Source organism: Equus asinus, chromosome 20 (genome assembly GCF_041296235.1).
Source record: "Equus asinus isolate D_3611 breed Donkey chromosome 20, EquAss-T2T_v2, whole genome shotgun sequence".
NCBI classification, from domain to species: Eukaryota; Metazoa; Chordata; class Mammalia; order Perissodactyla; family Equidae; genus Equus; species Equus asinus.
Window position 1 is genome coordinate 64,612,988 of NC_091809.1, and position 15,021 is coordinate 64,628,008.

At 37.1% G+C, this 15,021-nt stretch overlaps 1 long non-coding RNA gene across 1 annotated transcript in view; it reads right to left on the reverse strand.

Annotated features, from left to right (window-relative positions):
- Positions 1-13,626, reverse strand: part of LOC123278982 (uncharacterized) — a 92,144-nt gene extending 78,518 nt beyond the window's left edge. The window contains exon 1 of the long non-coding RNA XR_011496051.1: positions 13,513-13,626. This is a non-coding gene — a long non-coding RNA (uncharacterized lncRNA). The remainder of the gene's footprint in view (positions 1-13,512) is intronic.
- Between the last annotated feature and the right edge of the window lie 1,395 nt (positions 13,627-15,021).

Here is a 15,021-nt window from a genome sequence, read left to right on the forward strand (position 1 = left end):
CCAGCCTATCAGAGATTATGAAAAAGTTGCTTCTTTGATTTTAGCTTATGATACTCTATAGCCCGATGCTATGATAGTGGAGGGTATTAGGCTATTATACATTTTCATTTCCACTGACCAGACCAGCTTAATGCCCCTCTATCCTAAGCTGAAGTCAAGGTGGGGTGGAGAGTGTGGTTACATGTAGTGTTCTGGTAATGATAACAGAACAAATCATTACTCTGTTCTCTTATTACTTTGATTGGGTTGCTTTAACGGGTGTTCTCAGAATTCTATTCTCTCCCCTCTCACTTACTCAACTGTGAAACCACCAGCAAGTCACCTAGCTTTCAAGGCCAGAGTTTGCCCATCTATGAAGCTAAGGTGAGTGTCAAACTTCAGCTTCTTTCCAGCTCTCGAAGTCTATGCTTCAAACATCAGAGCAGGGCTACCAAGCATATGAAACCAGAAATGAGGAAGACACAGCCAAACCCAGAGCAAGACAGAGAAATCTTCATTTTTAAAATAATTAGTAATTGCCAGGATAAATTAGAACAATTTTTAATTATACAAAGTGAAATTAAACTCAAATGTTCAAAAGGATACCTTTGAAGATACCAAAGGTTGGTCACAAAAAAAGAATGTCGACAGTTTTAAATCCTCACTAGATTCATAGGGGAGAGTGTTTTAAAAACTAAACATGCACACTCACAAATCTCATAATAAAAACCATTTAAAGGAAACTACATTTAACTACACAAAAAGCAAAATCAAAAAAAGAAGGAAAGAAATGGCACGTGTCTATTTTGCCCAGAGACATTTGGATACAACTCAGGAAATTGTGTGTCAACACTGACAAACAGGTAAACAGGGAGAATTAGATTTTTTCACACCGGCATGACTTGAACTCCTCTTTTAGACTAGTCCCTTGTATTATGCACATATTGGGGTATTCTGGATACCTTGCTTACAGGCACAGACTTCTTCAGGGAGCACTTATTTTTTTTCCTCACTATTTCATTTGCAGTAAATCCAAATTCTCTTCCCACTGGGGTTGGGAGGCAAGAGGTGAGATAGCCTGGCCACCTTTCAACATTCCCGACTGCAAAGGATCTTCTGTAAACATGAAAAGAAAAGCCTTTGCAGCATTCAGCAAAAAGGAATAAACAATGAAGCTCATACCAATTCTGCAATCCCCGGAGAGTTTCCAGGAATCAGGTGACCTCAGTCATCAAAGAAACTACAGGCATATGGGGCCAGGCCTCAGGAGTGCAGACCTTCCTTGAAGGACTCTGAGATTAAATGATAGCTTTCCACAGACACAGGCGCTCCGAAAAAACTCTGCCAGGACAGAAATGTATTAACTCTCGGGAGTATATTTTCAATGTCATGTGCAAGCAATTTAGCTGGCGGACTCCCACTGACGTTAATGGTGGCTGTGCAGTTAAATCCTAATCTGCCACTTTGCACCTGGCCCCTACAGCTTTCTTTTCTTGCTACAAAAGAGAGCATTTTGTTGCTGATGGCGGGGTGGGGGGTGGAATAAAAGGAATTATTTGGCTGGCAGCATCAGGCATCAATACACCCGACTGATACCCATTCCAAAACTTGGAAACAGTTGTCTGTGAATTTTTGCAGAGGCCAAACTGTGTAAAAGATAGACAATATACATGCTTTTGTCAGACAAATGAGCAAAATGCTTACTTATTTTCTTAGAATCACAGAATCTGGGAAAGTTATTTTCTAATATTTAATCCTCTAATTATTTTGGCAGCATCTATATAAATACTTATTTCAGTGCATTTTCCATTAATTCTTTTAGAGCTTTCGCTTCTTATATGTCTACTAAGAGCAGTAAACTCTCTTCCCAGAAAGAGGCACCAATATGCAAATTTATTAACAGAATTTCATAGGGTTCGCAAATTCCCTGAAACTCACTCGTGGATATAAGTCCCAATTTAAGAATCTGTAATCTAACAGATCCAACTAAATACCATAAAACCACTCTCTGTGTTTGCAACATAAGAGTAATATATGAGACTTGAGGTATTTAAAGGAATGGTGCTAAATAGAGCTATGGTATTTTCCATGACAATTGCTTTCTTCATATAATGAAGAGGACCTCTCAATGTTACCATATTGCCTATGGTGTGGTACATGGTATATTCACATACAAGAACTGTGGCCGCTTTAATGAAGTTAGTCACCCAGTGAATTCAGTAAAAATAACCGGCAACCAGAGTTAGCAAGTATTCATTTTATTCAATTAACTCACCAAGGATATTTGTTCGGTGAACATTATATTTGGTGAAGCTACTTCATATTCTCTGCCAGCTCACTGGCAAAATCATTCCTAGGATTTTAAACTCTTAGGAGATGATAAACAGGCTGTGATCCCCTTCAGTATCTCTGGTAAGAAGCCATTGACTGAAATGACAATAGCAATAAATTACACACTTTCTAGCTTATATAGTATGTTATGTCAAAGACAAAGCTTTAATACCTGGTTAACATTTGCCTTGACTGAATTCCTACAATGTTCAGGGCACTCTTTGGAGTTAGGAACTCAATTAGAAAACTTTATTTCTGCCCTTCAGCAGCTTTACAATCTGGCTGGGAGATGGGGGAGGGGTGTGCACAACCAGCAAAAATATAAACACATCTACAAACGTAGAAACACAGTCACAGTCTACTCCCACCATACAGAGTGTTACACAAAGGGTAAGTCACAAGGGATCTGAGAATGCTAACAGAAAAATACCATCCTGAACAAGTATCAAGACCTTTGATAGAGAAGATGAGGGGCATGACTTAGAGAGGACCAGTTTTGAAAGCATTTCATTTAAAATGTTGCCTGAAATTCCTCAAAGTTAAAAAAATTGTTAAGTGTTGGGCAACACACTTATATGAATGGAATTAAAAATATAATTGAGGATGTTACTAGAAACTAGGACATTTTGAATCAACAATGTGAAAGCGTCCCATACCTGAACAGGAACTGTCCTCACCAGGTATTGTTTTCTGGATGCCATTTGTTCTGTCCATGCTGAACACAAAGATATTGATAACACACATTGTCTAGGTCTATTAGATCAAATGCCCCTACTGAAATCGGAAAGAATTTTTACTTAGAATTTATACAAACAGCGAAATGATTAGCAAATCAGAACTTAGCCCACATTATTTATTATATACATCAGTTTATTTTAATATACGTTAACAGTAACAGACATATATAGATAGTTATAGAGACATATACAATTCACTGTTGTTAGTCTGTTGATGATACCCTGAACTAGACAGGGCTTAGGAACATTTTGTTTTGATTCTGATTGCAAACTCAAAGATGTCAGGTTGCCAAACTGGAAAGATTGTAATAAAAGGGACTCTGAGAACTCTCTTCCTATTTTTTCTGAACTCCCAGAAGACCCTTTTAACACTTCTCTTGTAGGATTCATCCCACTGCTACTTCTTGCTCTGAATGTATGTTACTTTCTTTCCCCTTACAATCCACCAAAAGTCAAAGGGAAGCCTGTCCAAAAGCCTAAGAGCAGGCCCCAAGGAAGGGGCTCTGTATGACAGGAGAGGGTTTCCTACCAAGTGGTTGTCATACCTCATTGTTGCTTATGATGGTCAGGGCTGCATCCATGGCAAGCATTGAATACGATATAAACAAGTACTTTCAGCAGAGGATTTAAAATTTAGGCAGCTAGATGTTCTTGAGAGGAAACGTACTTAAAGCTAGGAAATAATCTTTCACTACCAAACCATATGTGTACTATATTCTTTGCTATGCAGAAAAGTGTTAATTATCAGCTCTGAAAAGAATCTTAATATCAGTTCAAATGACACCAACACCAAAAGTATGCATTAATAATGTCATTATGTGAAGCAGATGAGTAAAGAAAAATTATAGTTAGGCAATTTCCGAAATATTATTATAAAACACCCACAATAATTTTCCAAAGGTAATTGATTCCTTCTTTTACTAATGGTCATAAAATGTTTCATGATACTTTAGATTTATATAACAAAAGATGAAGCAATATCTTTATTACTGCTTAGAAAGCAATGTACAGTTCATTCTGTCTTTAGGAATTCGTCTTGCTCTGGTCCGACTTCAACAGAAGTGAGACGTATGGGAATTTGACATACCAAATTCATTCATCAGAATATAAATTGCCTCATAAATGCTCTCAGTGATCTTTTGATTGGCAGATACTACCATGCAAGGTGGTCAGAATTGGTGATCATCAAATGTCAAGAAATTTAATGATATTTGATGAAGACCAGATTCTTTAATTTTATTAAATTTCCAGAAGGTAGAGACCCTATCTTATTCATCTCCTGAGAAACCTACCCCTGTACTTTGCGCCTTAAGTATTTAACAGTTTTCTTGTCAAGGAAAGCTAACCAGAATAACCATTTTCTGGAACACATTTCCAATGAAAGTAATGTTACTTCATTCCTATGAAGCAGTGAACCCAGATATCCATTGTACAATAAATATAATCAGAGAGTTATTAAAGTGATCACTTATAGTGATAATAACAATAAAACATCTGCCATGTAAGTCAAGATTTATTTGGCCGTACATAAATTAGAGTCCCAGAACAGTTTGAAACAAGAAAGAAAGGGACAATTAGTAATCCACTGATCATTAACAGAAACAAAATGTTAGGTTTTAGCCTTGACCCAATTTACTATCTACCATTTTTCCCATTGGAATGAGAGGATTCAGCATTATTAAAACCTAATTAGAATTTTTATCCTCCTCTGACCTATGTTTTCATTCTTGTTTCCTGTCAGACTATTGACTGAAGCTAATTGGCAAGTATTTCTACGAAAGACAAATTCTTTTCAAATCCTAGCATCCATAAAAATCAACTGAGGTTACCTGTTAAGAGCCTGATAAGAATACAGTTTGCTGAGCTCCGCTTTCAGAGATTCTGACTTGGCTGTCTAAAGGGCAGGTGTGGAAAATTTTTTAAGCAATCCCTTCTAAATAATGTCAAAGACATTGTGAAACATTTTATGAAGAGCAGCCCTTAGATCCCGGCTGTGTGTAAATATAGACAATGCAGGCAAATACCAATAGCCACTTTTCAGGATTTCCTAGGCTTACACTGTCTCCGACTCTTCACAAACTCCTAAATGCTGAGAGAATAAAGAGGAATAAATTCCAATGCGCAGAAGAATCCATATACAATTCTATATATTTACCATGAAAAAGTTTTATTTTAAATTTGTTCTGTTGGATGTAGTCCCTAAAAGATGGCAATTTGATTGATGTCACCATGAAAAGCTACTCTGAAAAAGCAGATGCAGCCATATATGTTATGTTGCTTTGGGGAAACTTTCCATCATTCTTTACGCACCCTCAATAGGAAAAAGGATATAGTTTGGAAAAAGTGGAGCTGTGGGTTATTAAAAAAATCTAGGATTAAAATTTCCCCACAATGTCTACTCCCCACATTCTGTGTAACAGATCATAAAAAGCAATTAAAGAAAAATAAATGTTCTATTTAGATTAGCATAAGATAGTAGGCAATAATAGCTTTGAAAGATCAAATATAAAGACAATAACAATCTAAACAAACCTCCAAAGACCAAGAGCTGTAAATAATATTTGTGCAGTGGAACTTAGCATATATGACCTTATCCAAGTCTCACAATAATTCAGTGAGGATAGAAATATTTGCATCTTATCCTATGATAAACTGAAGCTCACAGAGATTGGGGGCTTTGCTCATTAGCACATAATTAGTAAGTAGAAGAATAGGGAATTATATCTAGATTTCCCAGCTTCATATTTAACAGCAAATGCCCAATTAAAAGTCTTGAAATTTCCAAACATCTAAAGCATAGTTCTTAAGTTCAGTGGGTGCACTCTACCAGTAAGAATGCATTTCATAAACAATTTGTGAATAATTTACTTTTTAAATATATTATGCAATATTCAATGCTATTTATTTTATAACAATAGGCTCAAATGCATACATAGGTATGCCTGCTTTATTGGCAGAAGAAAAGATGGATACGCAGCTAGAGTGCAGGGAATTGCAGATATCCTAGATCAACCCTATCCTAATGGGTCTTCCATATGTATGTCACTATAAGATAGAGAACAGCTGCCATGATATAGCCTCATATGTCTGCTTAACAATCAGCAGGCACTTAAAAAATAACCTGAAAAATAACTCAAAGCTATACCTTTTGATATAAGGAATAACTAAAATAATAATAGTAATAAGCCCAGCTAAAGAGGCAAAGGAAGTATTTCCTCCTCATTGCGGGTTATTGCCTGTGGTCAAAAACGTGGTCATGACCGTGGCAGTATTTTTCCTTTGCAAAATTTTCTCCAACAGGAAAGTAGAGCACCTAGAGGAATGTTTGCCACATGGTAGGTATTCAATAAATATAGATTGCATTCTTGAATGAAAGATTTCATTGACATCTTAAGGGATAGGAAGAGCAGAATGAGGAGAAGATAGGTGTTATCTTTTTTTGTTGTTGTTGAGGAAGATTTGCCCTGAGCTAACATCTGCTGCCAATCTTCCTCTTTTTGCTGAGGAAGACTGGCCCTGAGCTAACATCCGTGCCCATCTTCCTCTACTTTATATGTGGGTCGCCTACCACAGCATGGCTGGACAAGCAGTGTCATGTCTGCACCTGGGATCTGAACCTGTGAACCCCGGGCTGTTGAAGTAGAACGTGTGAACCTAACCGCTGTGTCACCGGGCTGGCCCCTCTTATTATTATCTTCAGTTCACATATGAAGACCCTGAGGCTTGAGGTAGTTAAGTAAGGTCACACAGCTTTAAGTGATGGAGTCAGAATTTGAACCCAGATGGCCCTACCCTGAAGCCCACACCCTTAACCACTGCATTACCTTGTCTCCTTGTTGTTCACTATTCTCTTGCTCTCTGAATTGTATAAACTGGCATAATCCTTCCTTAAGGGAAAATATGAGGGATAGCCCTAAAGGGTTTCAACTGGTTTTCAAAGACCAAAGCCTAGTCAGAGAATGATAGAATGTTGAAAATGATTTCAGATATCATCCAGTCCAGACCAACCAACATCCATTTTGGAGCCATTATATACAAGAGCAAACAGCCTCAGATAAATTAAGCTGCTTGTTCAATATCCCAGAGCAAGTCAATGGCCACACAGGAACTCAGAACTAAGCTCACCTAACAATTTTAGGTCAAATCATTATCCTCTGCAATCCATGGGCCTTGATTTATACACTAGCAGTAGTGGATCAAGTATGGCACTCAAGTATATAACAATCACCCTAAAGTTTCTAACCTAATCTTTAGCTTCTCCTGTTGGCTGTACTGTTGGAGATTTTTTTACAATGTAGAATCTTAGACTTCACTCCCATACTGTGAGGGATCCCTAAAGATCTTAATATCTATTTCCCTACTTCTAATAGTCAAGATAAGGCTTGCTCTTACAAATCACACCCTCTACCCTGAACAACCACATATTAAACAAAGGTAAGCGTCTGAAAAGTTTAACACACTACACTTTGATGACTGATAAAAATGCAGCATCTTTGTTCCTCACTAACGGCTCTAATCTTGTTCCTGAGCCTAATACACAATGGAGTAGGGGGAGAAAGAGGGATAACTAAACTTTGCATTTGCTGAAAAAATAGCATCTTGTCTGTTCCATTTTAAATAATCTCCTCCATTCAGTCACTTTTTGGTAAATTATTGACATTCTAGCTTTCTTCCCTCTCCCCTATCCTTCTCCAAAATAGTACAAGAAGGTATCTGGTTCAGTAAGATGCTCTGCGCCATCATAGATGCAGGGGTGAAGTGGCCATCTAGTCTGTATTGTATTTTCTGAACCCTTGACAGTCTCAACAGCAGAGTGGCAGGTCTGTTCTGGTCCCAGAGCTGATCTTTTAAGGCTGTGCTTCTGGTAGTCACCCCCTCAAGCTGAGGATTTTGCAACACATTGGACCCTTTCTGCTGACCCCACACAATATTGTAGTGCAGATTCTCCCAGCTCTCCTCCACGGTCTTTCTGTATCCCAAGGGAACTTCTGAATTCACCATCACCCATACAGCCATATGGTGGAAGCAGAGCCCTGTTTGAGGGTCACTATCCTCAGTCATCTAACCACCTCTACTCTTTGACATATTCTTGCTCTGGGACCTGTTGGAAGTTGCATCCTGCTGATCCTCTCCTAGCAACCTTAAGGCTCTCTCAGGCAGCGCCCAGAAATGTGTCCTCAGCTTTCATTCTGAGGAGGAGAAAGCAGAGCCATCAACTCCTGATCCCTTCACCATACTGAGCTTCCCTTCTTCCCACAATCCCCTAGGACCAAACTAGGTGGGCTTCTCACCCACTCTTACAAAGAGAAACTTCCTAAAACATATTCTCGGTTTTCTCCACTCCTGGCTTATTGTTGAATTTGATGATGGAGCCTCTCAGGGATAGTTCCTGATATATTCATGAAAGCTAAATGATTTTAGAAAATCCTCTGCACTCCCTACTTCAGCTAATTTTCATGACTGTGATCTTGAGGATTCAAAATGCTACTCTGGATGTTAAGAGCTAAATATTGACTTTATTTAGCATCCTTGCTAATACAATCCACATCAGTCCCCAGATTAAACATATGCCTCTGGCTGAAGACAGGGAGATCAGAAACAAAGAAGTGGAAAAAAGTGCATGGATGTATTTCAGAAGTAGTATTGTTTCCACCACAAGTAATGAGCTTAAATTTCAGTCTGTAGTCAGTCAGTGTGAGGAGAAATCATGGCTTACTCTGAATTTCATGCAGCTTTCTCTAAAAAGCCGTGAACTGACTCAATAGCTAGGTTTCCAGTGTCTGAGAAAGTGTGTAAATTTCGAGACCAACTGGACATTCCCTATGGTCTCTTGACCATACTGGTCTCTCAACTAAGGGAAATAAAATCTTTCACTTGAACCTTTGCTTAATCCCCTACACCTCAAAGAGGCATTAACAACTAGGTCCCAGAAATTAATAACTGGTAGATTGTATACTTGTCACTCTTCAGGTCTTCAGTCAAAATGTAAAATTTCCATTCTTATTCAGCAAAGATGAAGATATATAAATGGATAAATCCCTTTATGAAAGGTCCCCATTACCCAGACTTTCTCTGCTATCCAGAAGCATGTTCCACACAGGACATTTGCAGTTTAAATGAGTCAGATCATCAAAAATTGTCATCATCTCATTAAAAAAACCTGCCACATTTTGTGCGATTGCAAACCAAGGCATTAGGATAATTTGCCTTTTGTTTTGTATGAAACAGAGCAGGTTAAGGACTTCCTTTTTCCCTAGTCTTTTCCTTGAGAATCATCACTGCAGCCTTTGTTTTCTCTAATAAAATTAATTTTACAAAATCAATTTTTGAGGTAAAAAATGAAGTATGTGAGTTTTTCCTATGTTAATATCTTTTTTGTAGGAAGGATACGCTTATTAAATTTTTTATGCTGATATGGTCCAATGTTTGAGCTCAAGATTACAATTTCTAATAGTGAAGGCTAGTGCAGATCTGCTGATCGAACATTTGAGACCTGATATATTTGCTCAGCATTGAATAAAGGGGACATCAGGCAAATTTCAAAATAAATGATGTTTCGTCTGCCTGTAGTAAAACGCTTTTGAAACATTATTCTATCTTTTGATTATAACAGCAATATCTGCTTATTGTAAAAAAATTCAGAACTTATAGAAAAGCATATAAAAATAGAGACTAATTGAAATCCTACCACTATGCAACAACAACTTTCAATGTTCTGATTTATTATTCTAGACTATACGTAATGTGTGTTTCTATACACATAGTTTTTAAATGACATAAAATTATGTTAAATTTATTAGCTTTGGAGGGTTCATAGCTTACTTTCCACGCCACAAAAACTGATAAGAGGGAAGTTTGTTTTTGTTTTCACACATACTAAACCTCCCCAGTCTTTTCTAGACTTTTATGACACAGAAACAGGGAAATGAGCAGGGAGAAACAAAGTTGGAAGAACAAAACTGGTGATTTGCTTCAAAGGCTCAAATATGAACCCAAGGCTGAAAGGAGTGGAGAAAGCAGTCACCATCCAGGAGCCATGACCAGGTGCCATTCAGCTGGAGGCTATGGAGCCGTGAGAGGTACAGACGGGACTTTGAAGACATTTCACTGTGCACTGAAAATGTGAATTCCTCATCATTATTAAATTATGTGTTCTATTGGACTTGAGTACTTGGAACCAACAAGGTTCAAAATAGCATGAATTGGGCCCATCTAGTCAAATTACTGACGTTATTTTTTTCAGTAAACAATATATTATGATACCTCATCAATAAGCATAATACTCATTTTTTAAAAGTTGCATAGTATTCCATTGTGTATGTATTAAGACCTATTTAAACACCTCTCTTTTGTCACAATTTTAAGTTGTTTCCCATTTTCAAAAAGTATATACAATGTTTTATATACAAAACTATATAGTTTTCCAATAATTATGTTAGAGTTATTTCCTAAAAGTATGATTTATGGGTCAAAGGTAGTATACTTATTTGATCTTTTGATGTATGTTGGCCAATCACCCTCCAACAAGATTGTGCATTCCTATAGACCATGAGTAAGAGGGTCAAGTTTCCCACACCCACACCAGTACTGATTATCCTCAATTTTGTTTTTAATTTACTTTTAGGGCTGGAAAACAACAGAAGTGATCGATATTTTGAAATTCCACTGCTTGATAATGACACAGGACATCTTATCATAAGTTTATTGACCAAGAAATATCATTGACGTTAGGATGTGCTGAAGAGACCAACAATTCTCATTGCAAATTCAGGAATTAGTCTTATCATTTGCTGAAATTGTTTAAATGAAAACCTGGTTAAAATAAGATAGTTAAAAGAATGTACTACAGAGCAAAATAAAATCTAATAGAATGCTAACCTTCCAGATGAATAGCTCTATTATAAGAATGCTTTTTTTATACACTAAATCAATTTTACCCAAATAATAAAAACCCCTTAAATGAATGTCCATGAAGAAAAAATAGTACAGTAATCAGTATTAGAGTCCCTTGAGGGTCAAATAACTATCTATATTTTAAAAAGAATCTACTTTTTTATAGGGGCACAAATTAAATGCTTCCAATATATCCCTTTAGCAAACGGCTCTATTTTATAGTTTTTTAAAGTCCACTATTTTTTTTAATGTAGCTATTACAAAAAAGTAAATACTTTTCTAATAGTTTTCCCTATAAAAACCATTCATCTAACTTTTCCTTTTCTAGAAGTTTCAAGCTTTCATCCAGCTTTTTTGTGCAGACTGCACATTGTGACAATTTTGTCTACATATAATGACATATCCTCAAGGATATCATTATGTCAAGAAGTAGAGAGAAAACATTAAGCTTCTGCTGTTTCAAAAGCCTTATTATTTGTTTTACGTTTTGTTTTTAGAAGAAATGATAGTTGTCAATGTAACACACCAATTTTCTAGGAGTTATAATAATACAGAATTTTAACAACTGCAGCTGTCCCGTAAATGTTGATGTTATCCAGGATTCCATTCTTGACCCTCTGCTTCTCTTCTCTGCAGTGACCTTATTTAACTTCCACCCAGCACGAACTCAATATGTGCAAAATGAGTTCATAATCTCTTTATCACCATCACTCGCACACACACAAACTTACTCCTCTTTCAAAATTGTTTTCTTGAACAGTTGCACTGTTACAAACAATAAAGTCATCCTAGACTTTCTAACTCCCAACATTGAATCAGTCACCAAGTCCTATTTCTACTCTCTGCGTATCCTTTTAATCCATTTTCCCCCATTCTCATCGACACATCCTTAATTTAGACCTTAATTAATATAACAACAATCTAAGTTGTTTTTTTTCTGCCTCTAATCTTCTGACCTAAGCTCTACCTCTCCCCTAATCACTTCTCCTTAAAGGTATCAGAAGGATCATTCTAAAATTCAGATCTGATTTTATCACCAAAGCTTCTATAAAGCCTAACCATAGATTTTTGAAATTCCTTAGCTTGACACACAAGACTCCATATGTTCTGCTGTCTGCCTACTCTGCAGTTTCATCTCTCACCACTCACCCCACAAATTCTGCATGTGAGTAATTCAAAATGGCTTGATGTTGCCTGAACTTACCTCACGCTTTCTCCTGTCCATGTCTCTGCACACATTATTCCCCTCTTCTTAGACTATTCTCTCTACCCCTTGCCTTGATAACGTATGTCCTTCAACACTCAATTAAAAATTTACCTCTCCCAAACAAGCCTTTCCTGAAACATGACAATGAATTGGGTATTCTTCTCTATGATTTCACAGGAACCCGTGTTTCCTCTTTTTCTTCTATTAAAGGGAAAGCTTCCTGACAAAAAGGCCTCCTTCTTACATACATGTGTCCCCAGTGCCTAGCACAATGCCCAGTCAAATTAAGCCCTCAAAAAATGAATGTATCAGATAAGGAGCTGCTTACAGGCATTTAAGCAGGAGCTGGATTTTCTCCTATCAAAGATGACTTTTAACAAAGGCTGAACAGAATCAAATCTGTTTAGAACACTTAAATTCTATTGTATACATAACCTAATTAACAAAATTGCTGAAACAGTGTAAACATATTTAGTTATTGTCAGTTCCAAGCAGTTGCTTGGGAGAGGTACATTTCTCCCGCCCATACCATTAGCCCCTGAAAATGATCCTAAAGCAAATATAGACTAAGTGAAAATCTTATGATTTATAGATAATACAGGTGTTGGAAGACAATTCTTCGTGGTCTCTCTTATCTCTACACTTCTTGTGAGCAGAGGCACTGACAATCTTTGCTCTAAAACTATCTTTCCAAGGAGATTTGTGTAGTGAACAGTCACGAAAAACAGAGATAGTGTGCCCCTCTGGAGCAAAGGGTAGGTTTGTTTACTGCCCAGTATAACAGAGTTACTATCTCCCTTCAGAACAAAAGGCAGGTTTGCTTGCAGTCCATTATGAAATATCTGAGTTCCCGAGAATTGAAGTCCCTCAGCTGTGATGAAACCCACCACATATACAGTATCTTTCTGGGCCTCTTCCCATCACCTCATGGGTTTGGGAGACCAAAGGAAATCACACAAACGTGTATCTCATGCAGCATGCTGTACAGTGAGTAATAAAGCCATCTGTCTCATACCAGATGTCTGGTTGCTTCTTCCAGCACCCACAAAACTGCAGCAAGTTAACTTGCTAGATTGCAAGCAGGATGCATTCTCAGGCCCATCAACAGTTTTGGAGAGTCACTTTAAGATAAACACTACCCTTCAACCAGATTGCCATTCCAAAGCACATTCTGTAAAAAACATTTTGGAGCAGTTTCCATCCACAGATTACTATGGAGAACATTTAGTTAACCAGCTGCATGTTTGGTCCTAATACCTTACACAACCAAACACAGAAAATAACCATGATCAAGCAACTTCCTTTTATCAAGAATGGTGGTGCTACTCTACTGGTCCTTTGTAAATCAAAAATCAGTGTTCTTACCCTTGACCCGGCTTCTTTCTCACATTCAGCCTGACGAGTTGATTGCAGAAGGACTTCCTTTCTTCTGTCTTCTCGAGAATACTTACAAGTAGCAGCCTGGGCTCCTGGAGGATATAGTTGATTAGGTTTGCAAATTGTCAATCGTATTTAGCATTTGTTCCTCACAATCTTCCACTCTGAATTGATTAAATTATTTTAGAACATGCCTATGGCTCATTGATGCCAAAAGCATAAATCAGCTAACTCTTTATTTGCTACAGGGCATAACAATACTTCATCATTAGAAGGTACTAAATAAATCTTAGTTTAAAATAACAAGCAACTTTAACCAAAGCCATTTTATTTCACTAAGGAGAATATTAGCTTCTTTAGGACAAGAAGTAAGTCTTTCTTGCAAACCTCGTGGTTTTAAATAGAAAGTGAATACTTATTGATTAACTGATAATCAGGAAATCTAGCACAATGGTTACCAAATCTAGGTACATGACAGAATCACTAAGGATGCCACACTTCTTAATCAGATCCCTGGCAGCAGGATAGAATAATCTCTAGTTTGGAAACTCCCCCAGCAGAATCTGAGAACTAATAAGAATTTGAACTTGTTGCTAGATGATTGTGACCATGAAACCTTTTGGGAATAATCATCATTATAGTCTATTTTCAATTAGAAGATTTGCTAAACGAAACAAAAATTGCTTCATGTGGTAGCAACTAATTTCCGAAGCAAAAATTAAATCTTAGAGCTATGAGTCTCACGTACAAGTATTCCTTCTTAATATCAACAAAATTTGGCCGACCCTAATAGTTGTGGTTTTCTTGGACACTAGTTGAATTATACATAATCACTAAATTATTATTAATATAAAAATTGTTTTAAAGTTTTATTTGGTTCAACAGTATCTACATATATTTGTCAAAGTGTATGCGTATATGAGTGTATGTGAAAGAAAAGCTTATCTATTCAATCTGGAGATTATATTTGGTCCACCTAGAAATTCTCTGAGTACTTTGAATATTTCTTTCTGCCCCTTCCCAGTTATCTGAGGACGCAACACTGAGACATTTTTCAGAATATAGTCCAAGTTTAAAAACTGAGTCTTTTGTGTCAGTTAAAAATCATCAGAACAATAGCTGAAAAGTCATTATATAATATATACTTTTCTTACTACAATACTTAAGTATTCAAACTTTATACAGCATCTTTTGATTGTCCTTATCATACCGTTCTCAGACAGATACTAGTTAGTCTGATTTTCTAAATGTGGATACTGAGATATAGAGAGGTTAAGTGATTTGCTTCAGGCATTCAGAAGAGAGAGTTGAAAATTCCAAATCCCCGGACTGACTGGCAGTTTCTTGTCTGATACACGAGACAGCACTGCCCCTCCCAGGCAGCTGAAGGTACAAAGAGAGGAATGTCAGAGACAGGATGCGGAAAGCTTGTCTTTTCACAGTAGGGGGTGTACTTGATGAATATCTCAAGGTGGGAATATTGATCTCTTACAGAGG